At 45.6% G+C, this 14,187-nt stretch overlaps 1 protein-coding gene across 2 annotated transcripts in view; it reads right to left on the bottom strand.

Moving 5' to 3' along the window:
- The window catches only part of FNDC3B (fibronectin type III domain containing 3B), a 180,951-nt gene extending 167,621 nt beyond the window's left edge, over positions 1–13,330 (bottom strand). Inside the window, exon 1 of one of the 2 annotated variants that reach the window (XM_085069045.1) lies at positions 13,138–13,330. The gene's annotated coding sequence lies outside the window, so the exon portion shown is untranslated. Of the gene's footprint in view, positions 1–11,604; positions 11,878–13,137 lie in introns of those variants that run through there. The other variant, XM_085069046.1, reaches the window with a different exon arrangement.
- Positions 13,331–14,187: the final 857 nt, after the last annotated feature.

Below are 14,187 nucleotides of genomic sequence, written 5' to 3'. Positions count from 1 at the left end.
GCTCAGGGATGCTCCCTCTGCCCCATTCCCAGCCAGGTTCTTCCAGTCAGCTCCTGGCCTCCCACCAGCACTTTCACCCCTCGAGGCTGAGTTAGCTCTTGTTGCCTATGTTAACTTTTCCCTTGCCACAGTAGGCTGAAATCCCATCAGAGCAATAAAAATCAACTCCAACAAACTTCACACCAACTCAGCCACGACTGAGCAAGTGGCCACAATGCAAGATGCTGTTCCCAGTTGTTTCATTAACTCCCCAGCCAGAGCAGTTTTAAATTAAAAAAAAAAAAAAAGAAAAAAGAAAAACCAAACAAAACCCACTTTTAAGTGTACTGGCTTATTGTGATTTTTAATTAGCGACAGGATTTCAGATAGTGCACACCCATGGCCCCAGAAGGGGGGCGAGGGGAGTACGTGTATGTGCTTGTGAAACCATTGTTCCTCCGTCAAACACAGTTCATCCTCCAGCCCATCCGAGTTCCCAGCTGCCCAGTCACACAACTTTCAAAGTTCAACAGCTGGGTGTTTTATAACCCTGGAGAAGTCCCAAGCCAATCCTTACGTCGCTGGCGAGCAGCCCTGGCCAAGGGCTGAGCACTGCTCCTGCCCCACCGCACGGCTTCACCTTCCTCCTCCGGCTGCTGACCAAGGCAAAGTCCACCCTCTCAGCCCAGCACGGGCAAAGTCCAACTCACACGCCCTGCACAGTGTTTGGTAAGCAGCAAATGACACAGGCAGGCTGAGCTGCACAGGGCAGTGGCTGGGATCCAGGATCTGCAACCATCTGCAAGTTTGCTTGGCTTTTGTTTCGGTTCCCAGCGCTGATGGATGGAAACAAGCTCCCAGTTCTTCTGCATTAACATAAGGACAATTGAAACAACTTTTCTCCCCCACGAGCAGCTCACAAAAAAGCACATCACGCATTAAGCTCAAATGAAAGTGTTGATAATATATTTAAGTAAAACCTGACTCTTTAGGACAAAGGAAACACCACCCCAAAACAAAACCTCAGTTGTGTCACAGAAAGCAGCTTTGTCAACAAGTTCCTGTGACTCCTGTTGCAGAGGAAAAGGCTCAGATGAAAGTCTGCAGGACTCGCTGCATCCTCCTCTCACCAAAGAAACATTCATTTCTGCCTGACACAAAAGCATTTCTGCTGGAAAAGGGAACACCACAGGTCAGTATTAAAGCAATTTCAGTGTAGCTACCAAGCAATTAGCTGAATAATACCCACTCTACGTGCTGATTTTTCCTTTTCCAGAGTCCTGGTGCAAGCAGAACTAGTAATTTGCTGGTTTTACAGCCACTTCTGAAGTTGCAGATGACCAAATTTAGATTTTCCTTTCCTTATCACTTTAAGTATTTCTACTTTGGCATTCCACATTTGTTCACTGATTTCACTTTTTTAAAAAACGTTTACCTTATATTTCAGTATGGCTTCCATCTTCTACCAGCAAACAAATTCAGACATTTTGATTTTTAAATATTTAAATTCATATTTGTATATCCCTGATCTCGTTACTTTTTTCCCCCTAAGACAAAGTGTAAACAAAAGTTTATCTTGCATTCTGATTTTGCTTTGAAGCCTGTGATTATCTGAGGAATTAACATACTCTTTCCTAGAGATTATCATTGGTAAAGTTTTGGATGCAAACATCTCCACTTTGATAAGTGATCCACCGCTTTTGGAAAGCACCTTTATTGTTTGACCTGACGTTCAAAGCTCTTTGAAACCTGCCCATCTCCTCTCCTGAAACTACACTGCATCAGGACCTTCTACCAATAAAAGTAACAGGACACAGAAGTGAAATTCCACCGGGATTGCAGCCATATCGAAGTTGCACCACCAGTACTGTACAGCTCTGCACATGCATAACTTCAGGTGCAAGTAATCTTGGAAAAAAGTATTTTTACTGCACCAATTCATTAAAAAATAAGGATCGGATTTATAAATTTAGGAGCTGCAGTGAATACCTATAGTACTTTCATCAGACTATATTTCAAGTTCTCTGTTCTCCCACTTCCTTGAAATCAGCCTGCCACTCCTTGCTCATATATAGGAATACCACAGCCACCTCTTCTTTAATAGCTTTGCATAAAGCCCTATTAAAACTACATTAAAACTACTTTGGTCTTTCTGCTTGCTGTAAGTTGGCTTCTGTTTGGATAGCTGGGCTGGTTTTGGACTAAGCTGCTTGATCAAATTCTAGAGAAGTTTTTATTTATTGACATCTTGCATCCACAAGCTCATCTGCCAACAATGGCTTTTGGCTTGAACAGTCCTGTACGCCTTCAGTGTTTACCTCTCTGATGGATTTTGAGATAGTAAAGTTCATTGGAACTTTTTTCCTGTTAAATATTTCTCCACCTCATCTTACGAGAAAGGCTTTCTACACTTCCAGTCATGCTTGTAACCCTCGCCTGTAACTCTACCACTTCAAATTTACCCATCTTTCACTAACATAGGTGATCAGAATGCATGCACTTTCCAAAACAAATCCCAGAAGGACTAGCAAAATAGTGTTAATCTCCCTTTCCATCTCTATTAAAAGCAAACTAAGAGTTCCCCCTCGGGTGGGTACCTTTTTTCATGGCTGTATAACCACTAACACACCACACTCACACTCTGGTCAAGCAGTTGCACAACAAAGTCTTCGTATCTGCTGCAAGAAACCTCAGTGCCAATATTGATCACAAAGGTCAGGAAGAGCTGATGTTGGCAGAAAAACAAAGAAAACCTTTGTCTAATCTACTAGAATAGATAGAAATGGTATTTTTCTGTTTCTTCCTTCCAACTGTGTATTTTGTGTATGATGGGAGAAGAGTTGCTGCTTCCCCTCCCCATCTGCCAAATCCTTTCATAAAATGCACAAGCTGAATATTACAAAACATTTTCTGAGAAAAGCGGGATATGCAAAAATACCAAATCAGTGATACTTTATACAGTATGCAGCCAACATAAAACACTCATTGAAGAACCAGACAAATCTTCTTCAAAAGTTTTAAGGAAAAGTTTTCTTCATTTGAATCACCTAAACTTTGAGTACAGCTCCCTCAAACTGCCTTGCACTTGCCAGGCAGTAGGACCACGAGGAGGAACAGTCCTGGCAGGGAGCACAGGCAGGACCACACTGCACCCCTGCCCAAGCAAAGATAAACCTTCTCCCCAGCCAGCCATCCTGGACCCTTACAGAACACCACAGTTACACCTCACTTGCTCCACAGAGCCAGGATACCTTAAAAAAATTTTTTACATATCTATAATTAATGGAAAATAACTCTTCCGAGGACAGAAGAGGAGGGGAGTTGACAGATCCAATCTGCCATCCCCATATACTTTCTAACTGGAATCCAAATGCTCTGCTTGCCATGTGAGGTTAGTTCAGGCAGCTGGCCAAGGCTTTGCGTTTCCCTCCCGAAGTGAAAGGACAGATCTCCCGCTGCCACGTCGCGAACGAGCAGCCAGAAAGCAGCACCTTGTCCTGCCCAGCACTGCCCACAGCCCTGCAGCTGCAGCACAACCACGTCACTGCTGGGAACCAGACGGGATCAAATTTGCTCAAAGGTGGTGCTATCGCTGCCCAAGTGAACTCAATCACGTAAGAGCGTATTATTGTATTTGCTTGTACTTCATTGAGAGCGTCACAGAACCTTAAATTACAGCTGGGCCAATAATAATAATACATTTGGTCTACTTGCAAACTAATCCAGCCAATACTATTTTCTATGTCTTCATACATCTGAATTTTCTGTCTCGATTCTTACATTTCACTCCCCTTCATCCCCCTGTACCCAACAATTGGTGCACTGAAATCAATACACTGTGGTCTAGAAAAATACCAGGAAGGAAAAAGGGAATAAAGAAATACGAATTTATTAAGACCAGAAAGAACTCAGATGTGTTAGCAAGCGCAGGACTGGAATAGTCTAGTAGGTCTGAGAAACTGAAAAAACTTTTCATAGCAATATTTTAGAGCATAATATCATTCTGTTTGACTGCATGATCACAAAATGCCAAAAGGAAGTGAAACCGTTGATGTCTAACTTCAGAGTTTTAGATCCACAAATATTGCCTTTACAGTAACATAGCAGCTCTCACACATCCACTGAAGCAACCTATTCAGACGCATAAAAATTCAAGTGTAGCCGGCTTGTTCGTTACATAGATTGTGGTTACAGAAGTATCTGAATGACTTGACTCTTATGTTTTATCCAGAAGCCAGAAGTGGCTGCTGTGGAAAGATCAGAGACCCTTTTGGTTGCACTCGGCAGAATTGCCTAATTTCCACCACATCACCATTTCCTGCCCACTGAACAAGGCAGCTGGAACAGCTGGACAAGCACATCCAGTCCTGTTAACTGAGAGGGGAAAGGGGAAAGATAAAACACCACACACACGAGAGCTTGCAGAGAGAAGACACTTAAATTAGGTAACAATTCCTTTCTGTTTCACATATCCTCACACTCGTGGGCGTACAGTGCCCTGAGTGCTGCTTGCAGTGCTCACTGACCCAAAGAACAGCCTTCAAGTCAACAAAAAGTTTGCACTGTATGTCTAACGAAGTCACAGAGGATGTTTATGTTTTGTGCAGTCACTAAAAGCACCGCTGAACTTAACAAGCAATAATAAAGATCTGTTACAGCAGCATATGGAGTTGCAAAAATAAACATGTGTGGAGCAGAATGAAACAAGTTAATTTTGCCACCAGCTGACACACAAGAAACAAGGATTAAGGCTCGGATCATGGACTCATGGAATGGTTTGGGTTGAAAGGTGCTGTTAAGACCATGTAGTTCAAACCCCCCTGCCATGGGCAGGGGCACCTTTCAGTATCCCAGGTTGCTCCAAGTGTCCAACCTGGCCTTGGACACTCCCAGGGATGGGGCAGTCACAGCTTCTCTGGGCAACCCGTGTCAATCTCACCGCCCTCATAGTAAAAAATTTCTTCCTAATATCTAAGCCAAATCTATCCTTTCAGTCACTTTTCTCCATGTCAAACTCTGCAGAACTTTTGATTTGTTGAAAAGTCTCAGAATTCCTCTTTAGCTGTAAGATTTCTTGTGTATTGGTTACAGTCAGCTATGAAGAATGTAACTTGCATATTCAGTGCCAAGTGTGTAAGAGTGTGGACCTAAACCTTCATGAAGCAGAACTGATGCCTCTGATCTAGTAGTAAAACACTCAATGAGCCTTATGCTGCTTCCTATTTTCTGGCATTTTAACTTCCTGGCATGGAAGGAACAGCTTAGTGCCACCCAGTACTCCACAAGAGCCATCCAACGAGACATTATCTGGGTCTCTGGTGAAATCCACAGGTTATTTCCTACTTCTGAACATGACATTATTACCTCGCCAGCATCTAAGTTAACCACAATGGGAAATACAGAGTCATTTTGGTTTGGTCCTTTAAGGTTTGTTTGTTGACTTCTGTTGTTCTGAGATCCTGCTGAACTAAAATGTAATTTAGTTTTGTAACAAATAAACCAAAAGGACAACATACAAATAGAAAGTTACATAAGGAGACACCATGGGAATTAATTACCTGCTTGAGTGTAAGCAAAATACAGAAGTACCAGAAAATCAGGCTTCACTTCTGCTTATTCTGAGTGTTTTAACAGTATTATCAGAGACCAGGAAAGCATCTACAGCAGCCTAAATAATAAATTTCTGATTAGAGAACAGTGAGAAAATGACCGTCAAATGCTGATTTATGAACATATCAACATATATCCTGAACTGCCATAAAATTAACCCTTTATCCTCAAAACAACCAACACATATTTCCTGCCAGTACAAAAGGAGGTTGAACTGTTCAGAGCAGAGCTGACAGCCTGCAGGGTCACAGTGCACAAAGAGAGCAGGGGGTCAGTCTTTTGCCTATCAAGTCATTTTGCATTGATCCAGAATCTTAAGTGTTGTTTAACTCCACAATTTCTGCAGGGGATCACTTGTGACACTGTGACATTTTCTCCGCTCCTCCAAACCACATAAGGTCACTCATTTAGGAGCAGACAACATATGTGCATGTTCAGACATCAACACAGACATAGTGAAGCACCACTTAACTATGATTTATACTGAATTTAGGTTATTTTTTGCCATCCTTTTCCATAACACCACCAACCTTCTGCAGCTCATCCTGCTTCTGGGTTACTCTCCAAGCCTAAGCACTCCATAGATGATGCACAGTTTTAACTCCTTCCAACACTGCCACCTCTACACATGGAAACCAAAACATGAGGCCACCTCACTGCATTCCCAGTCTCTCATTTCCTTCCTTATAAGAATGCCCTAGCCAAACAAGCCAGAAAACTTCTGACCCATTCCTCAGAACCAGCTTTTGAAGATGTCCATGGATTTTTCTCTCCCTGCATGGCTGGCTGAGACAGGTACCATCAACAACACCTCAAACCGTGCTCCAAGGAGCAGCACCTGCAGTCCTGTCAGATCAGACCACTTAGACTCTCCTGAAGCACAGAGACCACACACCACAGCCTTCCTGGGTGACCTTGGAGCCAAGGCACAGCCACCTTGGCTGCAGTGCTGGGCACACCCCCCCTGCACATGTGGATGGACACGTTCCTCCCACCCAGCAGCCTCATGTCCACATGCCTGCACTTTTAGTCATGCGAAGACCACACGTCACCAGTGCATGAAAAAGAGCATGAAGGCAAAAGGAAAAGGACAGAAGGCAATGAATGCAGTGTTCCACAAACAGATCTGCTGCCCCTCCCTCACCCACATCTGAGGCAGTCAAGAAAAGCCAGCAAAGAGCAAATATTGTGCCAAATTAAGTATTGTGTCTCTAGCTGCTCAGTTCCCCACACACGGATTTTCAGATGGTGTTGGTTGCTCAGGGGGGACACTGCTCCTGTGACCAAATGCTGCTCCCCAAGCCCCCAGCCTGGAGCATGAGAGCAGAAGAAACTTCACTGCATGGCTGAGGATCACCTGCCACAGCTGTGCAACCAACAGAACATAAATCAGACAGAGAGATAATTAAAAGGAAAACCCTATTGTAGTATTAGAAATCACTAATGATTGGTGGCTAATGAATAAGTGTGTTAAAGAAAGGAGGGGCCAGTAGAACACTGAGAAAAGCAGACAACCTTGGAATAACAAACAAAAAATCCTCACTACAGCAGAAGCAAATTCCATAAAAATCCAGAGTAAGAAACAGTTGTTTTCTTTCATTTGCTTTTCTTTGAGCTGCCACAGCTTCTAACAATTTCCAGCACTAGAAAATAAAGACTTGTTGCTCTCTCCTCCCCAAGGCAGGCTTTGAAAACAAATTTCCTAGTTAACCTGCCAAAGCAAAAGATGTGATAGCAGCTGAATGTCCCTCTGCCCTGCTCAGGGGATGACTCAGTGGAAATCAGCCCTCAAGAAACACATTACCATCCTTCAGACAGTGCAACCAAATAGGAATAAATTCCTCACCTTAAAAGCTGTGGCTTCCAAGGTAGGCACAGTTCAATACAGCATTGTGTAATAGATAAAGAGCTCTAACACACCTGGAGAAAAGCTACAGCATATTTTTAACCCCTTTTTTCAATTTTTAATACAATTAATAAATACATATCTCCTCAAACAAGACTATAAAATCATTTCCTCAGAGCTTTAGAGTAGCACAAAAGAACAGGATACTAGTATCCTAAGCAAAGTAAGAACTGGGGAAAACAAGACCAACACTTTAACTGTTCAAGTCACCCAAACACACCTCAAAGCCAAACACCAATTACCATCTGCTACAAGCACAGAACACACACATGAATGGATGCAACCCAAGTTTGGGGTCTCAAACTTGCATTCAGATCAAATTAATCTAGAAAAATCAGGTACATGCTATATCCCAATTTGCCTTATCTTGTCACAAAAGGAGGAATGTTTTCCACTTCTACCTAAGCCATTATTCCTGATACTTCAACATCACATGAAAGACAAAATACTGAGTCCCCCAGTAAAGCAACACCCTTCATGGAGTCAGCCAAGCCCAAGCTGTGCTTTTCAAACTCACCACTTCTATCAGTACTTGCAGACAAAAAACCTCCACTATTTGAACATTATAGACCCCAAACAATCCATGAGTTCTGCAGTTCCAACTGAGTCCCTTGTGCTCTGTTAATTTATTCTAATGAAGTGATACTTCTGGTTGCCATATCTTTGCTAGCAACAAGACACTGAAAGTATTTTTTTCCTCTTCTGTGAGTTGACATCACTTGAGTCCACAAGCATACAGACCAGAAGGAAACCTACTCAGTGCTCTCATTATCCACAAATGCTGTCATCTTTTTTCCTCTGTTGTATTATTCCACATCAATAAATAAATAAGTAGCAGAGCAATGCATAACACTGAGTAACTTACCCGGATCAGTTCAAGTGTCTGCAAGCATAAGGTCACTTATGTTTCATGAATTGCCATTGAACAGGAACATACTTCTACAACAAAGGCAAGTTATAAAGTGGAATGAATTCTTTCAGCTAACTAATCATACACTGAAGGAAAATGGTAAGGTCATCCTGAAACAAACTGGGACAACTCTCTACTCCCACACTGTTTCTGCTGTCAAGGTCCAAAATAATCACACCATCTTACTTCACTACAGTCTTGGGCTTGACTGAAGAATTGTGAAGAAACACTTGGGGCAAAAGATAACACTGGGATTTAGGTTAGAAACATTGGCATTTTACTAGTGGGTGAGTGGAGAACAGGGAGCAACCATGTAAAATTGACACAGCTGCACAGAGGCCCAGAGAACCTACAAACTAAGCAGAACACATTGATTTTGCTAGTTTAGATTAAAACCATGGGGAAATCTGTCCACAACATCCCAAGCATCTCTGAGGGTGGCAAGGGTCATCCAGAATTGTTGTTCATTGAAGTTTTTATTAACCTCTTGGAAGCAATTTCCTTCTGTCTTTTCAAAGCATTCCATATGAAACACTCCTGAAAACATGAAGTACATGTTTAAATACATGTATACACACATTCTATTATTAGAGTCCTTTGCAAGGACCTAATAATAGAAATGCCCATAATTACATGTAAGGCAATGATAAGAGACCAGGATGCAAAGCATGTTTTAAGGTATTTGCATTGCTGCCACAGAATTGCCATACACTAAGCCAACACAGAAAAATCAGACAGGCTTATCACCTTTGTCTCCAGAGGATTCACGTCTGCTTTCAGTTATTCTAAATCTTGCAAATAACAAGAAAAAACAAAACACAACAGCACAAACTCCTCTCCTGAATCCATCTTGTCATTCCACTGAGTAGCTTCTAGAACAAGGAGCAGATGCCAGAACAAGCAAATGCCACATATCAGTATTAGCTGCAGTTTTGTCCTCTTCCAGAAAAAAAAGTTATAAAATATATATTTAATTACTTAGGAATTGTTTGTTGCTTCATATTACAAAACTAACATTATACATCGTGGCAGTTTACAAAGCAGAATCTCCACATGGCAATTTTCAGTATATCATATATCACCATTATAAACTGTCACCGCTAGAAAAACAAATAAAGAATGTTTCTTATGCAGTTGGCTTTTTGTCTGTTATCTGCTAACAAACACCACAATTTACTTGTAAACAAAGGATTCCTCAGATCAAATGCAGAAAGCATGTCACTGGAGAAGCCCTACATTTTAACCTCTAAGCTCAAGGAAACCCATCTTTTTCTCAATTAAAAGCACCACAAAGATTTGCTCAAAGCTGCACTACCTGGGACCTCCAGGGAATAATCCTGCTCAAGAACAGACTTTCACACAGACAACGTTTTTCTTGTGTACTTGCTCAACAGCACCGTCATTTTTCATCCAGAGCAGAGCACAGATTTAACATCCACAGCAGCATTTCTGAAAGGCAACTCATCTCTCCAACACTGTTGCAAATTCCACAATAAATCACGTTTAATTAGTTTGTGCTTTTTTTTTTTCCCTGCCTGTCTGGAATCCAACAGAGAGCAGGCTTCCAACTTTAATTTTGCAAAGAGGTGCTTAGAATAAACTGATAAAAACGCCAACCAGCACATCCCCACTGGAAGCTGTTTGGAGTTATCTGCTCGCTGACACACCAGCATTCCTGCCTGCAGATGGCTTGTTACCGCTGTGTATCCAGCGGCTCCTATTTCCACTGCCTTGTTTGAAGAACTTCCCTCTTCCCACATACCTTCCATCTCCAGGGACAGATCACACAGGGACACTAAACCTTGGCCGTAAACACCCCGAGTTTTGATACTGCCGTTTCTAAAGGATCCTCCACCACTCAGCAGTGCAGAGACAATCACTGAGGCACAAATCCTCTGGGCAACGCTTGAGAAACTCTTTGCCTCGCCGGTGTTTTGCACAGCTGAGATTTACACAGGGCTCTGCTGGCTTCTTCTGCTATTTATTTTATTTGCTGTACACTACAGGCTACTGCAAACAAATGGGACTTTGATAACTTGTGGCATGTTGCTCAAAACAATTCCAGTGCTCTGGGACACTCTCTTTCCAGACTTGAGACTCTTTAGCCATATCCCTGGTGGAGTGACAGGATGCTCTCCCAGTGTGTCCCAAACTGCCACTCTAGGTGCTCCAAAGTGGTCACTCCATCATCCCACATGTCTTTTCTTTGGAGGGAAGTGGTATAGTGATCAGAAAAATCACTGTGGAGAGTAATTTGTTTTATTCAGGTGTGTTCAGGCTCTGCGCCTTTTATTTAATTATATGTATTTAGTAGGAATTAGGATCCTCACAGTACAAACATTTATTTATACTGTAAATGTTGGTTCTGACAACCTGCATTTTTGAGGGAGAAAGTCAATTATACCTAGTAGAAAGTTCATTAATACAACCACACAGATACAGAAGTTTGCTGCCTGGTCTATATATATTTTCTTGCACAGATTTATGAACTGCATAAGTCTGACCACCCTTAACTGCTTCTCTTTCTCACAGGACTTAAAGGAAACTATAAAGTGAGGAGAAAAAAAACCCCAAATTCTCTGCTAAGAAAGAAGTATAATGGAGAAATCTTCTTTCAGTTCCCTAAATACCACATGTAGGGGGAAAAAAAGTGCCAGGATAAATGCACTTAAGATTGGAAGTTACAAACTTTTCTGAGACTAAAGATAAAATACTTGCAGTATGGAGTTATAGCCCTGAGCTTCTTGGCTATAGCAGAATATCAGCTTGTTTTGGCTGCTAACGACCTTCATTTCTTATCCTTTGGCCCACTATAGGCTAACAGTATGAAAAAACCCTCTCATTGCTGTCCCAGCAGTGACCTCAAACCCAAACCAGATGAGTCCCAATGGCTCAAAATTTTTTAAAAAATTAAAAAAAAAAAAGTAAACTCAACTTCCACACAGCCTCATCTGTGAGCTACACTATAAGCACAAAGTAGCAGAAAGATACTGAACTGGGGAAGAACAATACACGACACTTCTGGGGCAGCAGACGTTTCTGCCACAGCAGGGTCCCAATACAACCACAAATCACAACTGCTTTGAAACTAACGAGAGGGAACCACAAGTGCTGAAGATTAAGAGAAAAGCACTAACAGACCGCTTCTGTGCGAGACCCGAAATGACCCCGGGAACACGGCCAAGAATCATTTTCTTACTGGTAGCACCGGCAGCGTATTCTCCTGCTGCTGAGAGAGACACACGGGCGGTAGGTGGGACAGAGCCGCGGCGGACAGGAGAGGAGCGAGATGCTTCCACTCAGGAGGCAGCCCCGTGGCCCATTCCTGAGGCTGATGGCTTTATCTGGATTGCCAGCCAAGCACACATTGTGTCACCGTGTCCAGAGCAGCCGCTCCCCATCAGAACAAAGCACAGACCCACACCAGGACAGGCACTGAAGCACTGCCAGGCCTGGCACTCTCTGCCTTTTTTAAGCTCTGCTGCAAAAAAAAAGGTTGAGAAATAGTGTTCTGTACTGAAAAAATCTGTGGAAGCTTGAAATGCCATTACCTAGCACATTGTTAAACTCGAGTTAGACTGGTTTGGCACCTTTCAGGAACATACGAGCTGTGTTCTGCAGGGTAAGCGGTTAAGGGATACAGCAGATGTGGTTAGGGCACAGGGAACTGGGATATGGGAATCCTGTTCTCACAGATCTAGCACGGAGCTCGCATAACAAATAACAAAAAAATCCTAAATTAAAAAAAAAAAATAGCCAACAAGAAACTCCAATCTCTCCCTTTCTCAGCTCCCCCCTCCCTGATGGGGTAGCTACTCAAAGGACACAAAGAAATGCAAATGAAATACAAAATTACTAATATGGAGAGAGGCAGGCTTGCCCCGCGCCTTCTATTCTACAAATATAGATGGGATAAATGGTTCGTTACATTTAACTCCAAGCCGCACTACCTCCGCCAAAACCTTATTTAAATAGAACATTTCTGAGAACCGGGAACGGGGGGGATGCAGCTGTGGTCTTAACCTAAGAGAGGTTAAGCTTTTAAAAAAGAGTTGTTCTTTTTTCACTCCGTCTGCTGGTCGCATGCCATTTTAAAAAGGTGTCTGGCAAGCAAAAATAAAAAGTTTCCAGGGCTTTCCTTCCCCAAGCCGCCTCTGCCAGGAGCCGGGCGGGGAGGACGGGGCCGAGAGAAGACGGTCGCGCCTTTCTCCGGCTTTTTCTCCAACATGCCCTCTGGATCCAGACATTCCGGAGGCGGAGGTGCCCCCGGTTCCTCCACCTGCCCGCAGCCCGGCCGGGCAGCGGGGCTGCGAGCGGAGCGGGGCGCGGCTCGGGGGTGCTCCGAGCACAGCCCGCGGCCCCGGCAGCACCGACCGCTCCCGCACCGCTCCTCCGGCAGCCGCAGCGGCCGGGAGGGCGGCGGCGATGACAGCGGCCGGGCCGGCAGCCCCCAGGGACAGCCGGGCGGAGCTGGAGCGCCCGTCCCGCCGCCAGCCCCGAGCGCGGCCGCTGCCGCCCGCCCGCCGGGAGCTCCCCGCGGCGGGGGGAGCCGGCGGGGCGGGGAGAGAAACTTTCCGCCGAGTGCGGCCGCGTCCCGCCGCCGAACAAAAGAGCCGGGACCGGGAGCGGCGCCGCGGGGCGGGGGACGCGGCTCGCCGGCGCTCGGAGCGGAGCGGAGCCGCGGGGCTCCCCGGCCGGCAGCCGCTTCCCCGCAGCGCCGCCGCGTCCTTACCTGCGGGAGGGCGGTGCGGGGCGGCGAGTCCCGGTTAGCTGGAGCGAGTGCCGGGAGGGCTCGGCGGGGATTCCGCCATGTCAGTGATGTCGGCACCACATGGGGCCCCGGCCGGCCCACGCTACCGCGCACTCTGGAGTAGCGGCTCCCGCCGAAAAGGCGGCCGAGGCGGGCGTGGGACGCCGGCCAGCCCCGCTCCGGCCCCGCCCCGCGTGGCGGGGCGGGGATCCGTGAGGGGCGGGCATGGGGCGGACACGGCCCCGGACACGGACACACACGGCCCCCCGGTCACGGACACACACGGACACACACGGACACGGCCCCGGACACGGCCACGGACACGGCCCCGGACACGGACACGGACACGGACACGGACACGGACACGGACACGGACACGGACACGGACACGGACACGGACACACACGGACACACACGGACACGGCCCCGGACACACACGGCCCGTTCGGCCCGGACCGCTGCCGCTTCACCTCAGCCGCCCCCGTGCCCGCCCCGAGCCGCTCAGCGTGACTTAGAACCGTAGAATAATAGAATTAAAGAATCGTCAGGGTTGGGAGAGAGCTTCAAGGTGCAGCCGCCCGCCCAGCAGCAGCGCTGGCAGCTCTAAACCACATCGCCCAGCGCCAGGTCCGCACGGCTCTGGAGCACCTCCAGGGATGGTGACTCCATCACCATCCGTTCCAGACCACCCTAAGATTAAAACATTTTTCTGATGTCTAATCTGAACCTCCCCTATGTCCATTTAAGGCTATTTCCCCTACTCCTCTCACTGCAGGTGCGGTAGAAAAGACCATCCCCTACCTGGCTACAGTCTGCTTTCAGGGACTTGTGCGGAGGGATGAGGTCTCACCTGAGCCTCCTCCAGATTAAACAAACCCTGCCGCAACTGTTCCTCATCAAATATGTTTTGTAGACCCTTCATTTACTGCCAAACATCACCCCTGGAGCACACATCACCCACCAAGCCTCCCCCTGCCCACTCAGCCCTAGCAGGGGTGTGTGGTTGTGATGGATGTTGGAATGTTGTCACCA

This window comes from Lichenostomus cassidix, chromosome 9 (assembly GCF_008360975.1).
Source record: "Lichenostomus cassidix isolate B80296 chromosome 9, HeHo_3.0, whole genome shotgun sequence".
In the NCBI taxonomy this organism is placed as follows: domain Eukaryota; kingdom Metazoa; phylum Chordata; class Aves; order Passeriformes; family Meliphagidae; genus Lichenostomus; species Lichenostomus cassidix.
This window is presented reverse-complemented; position numbering and strand designations above follow the sequence as displayed.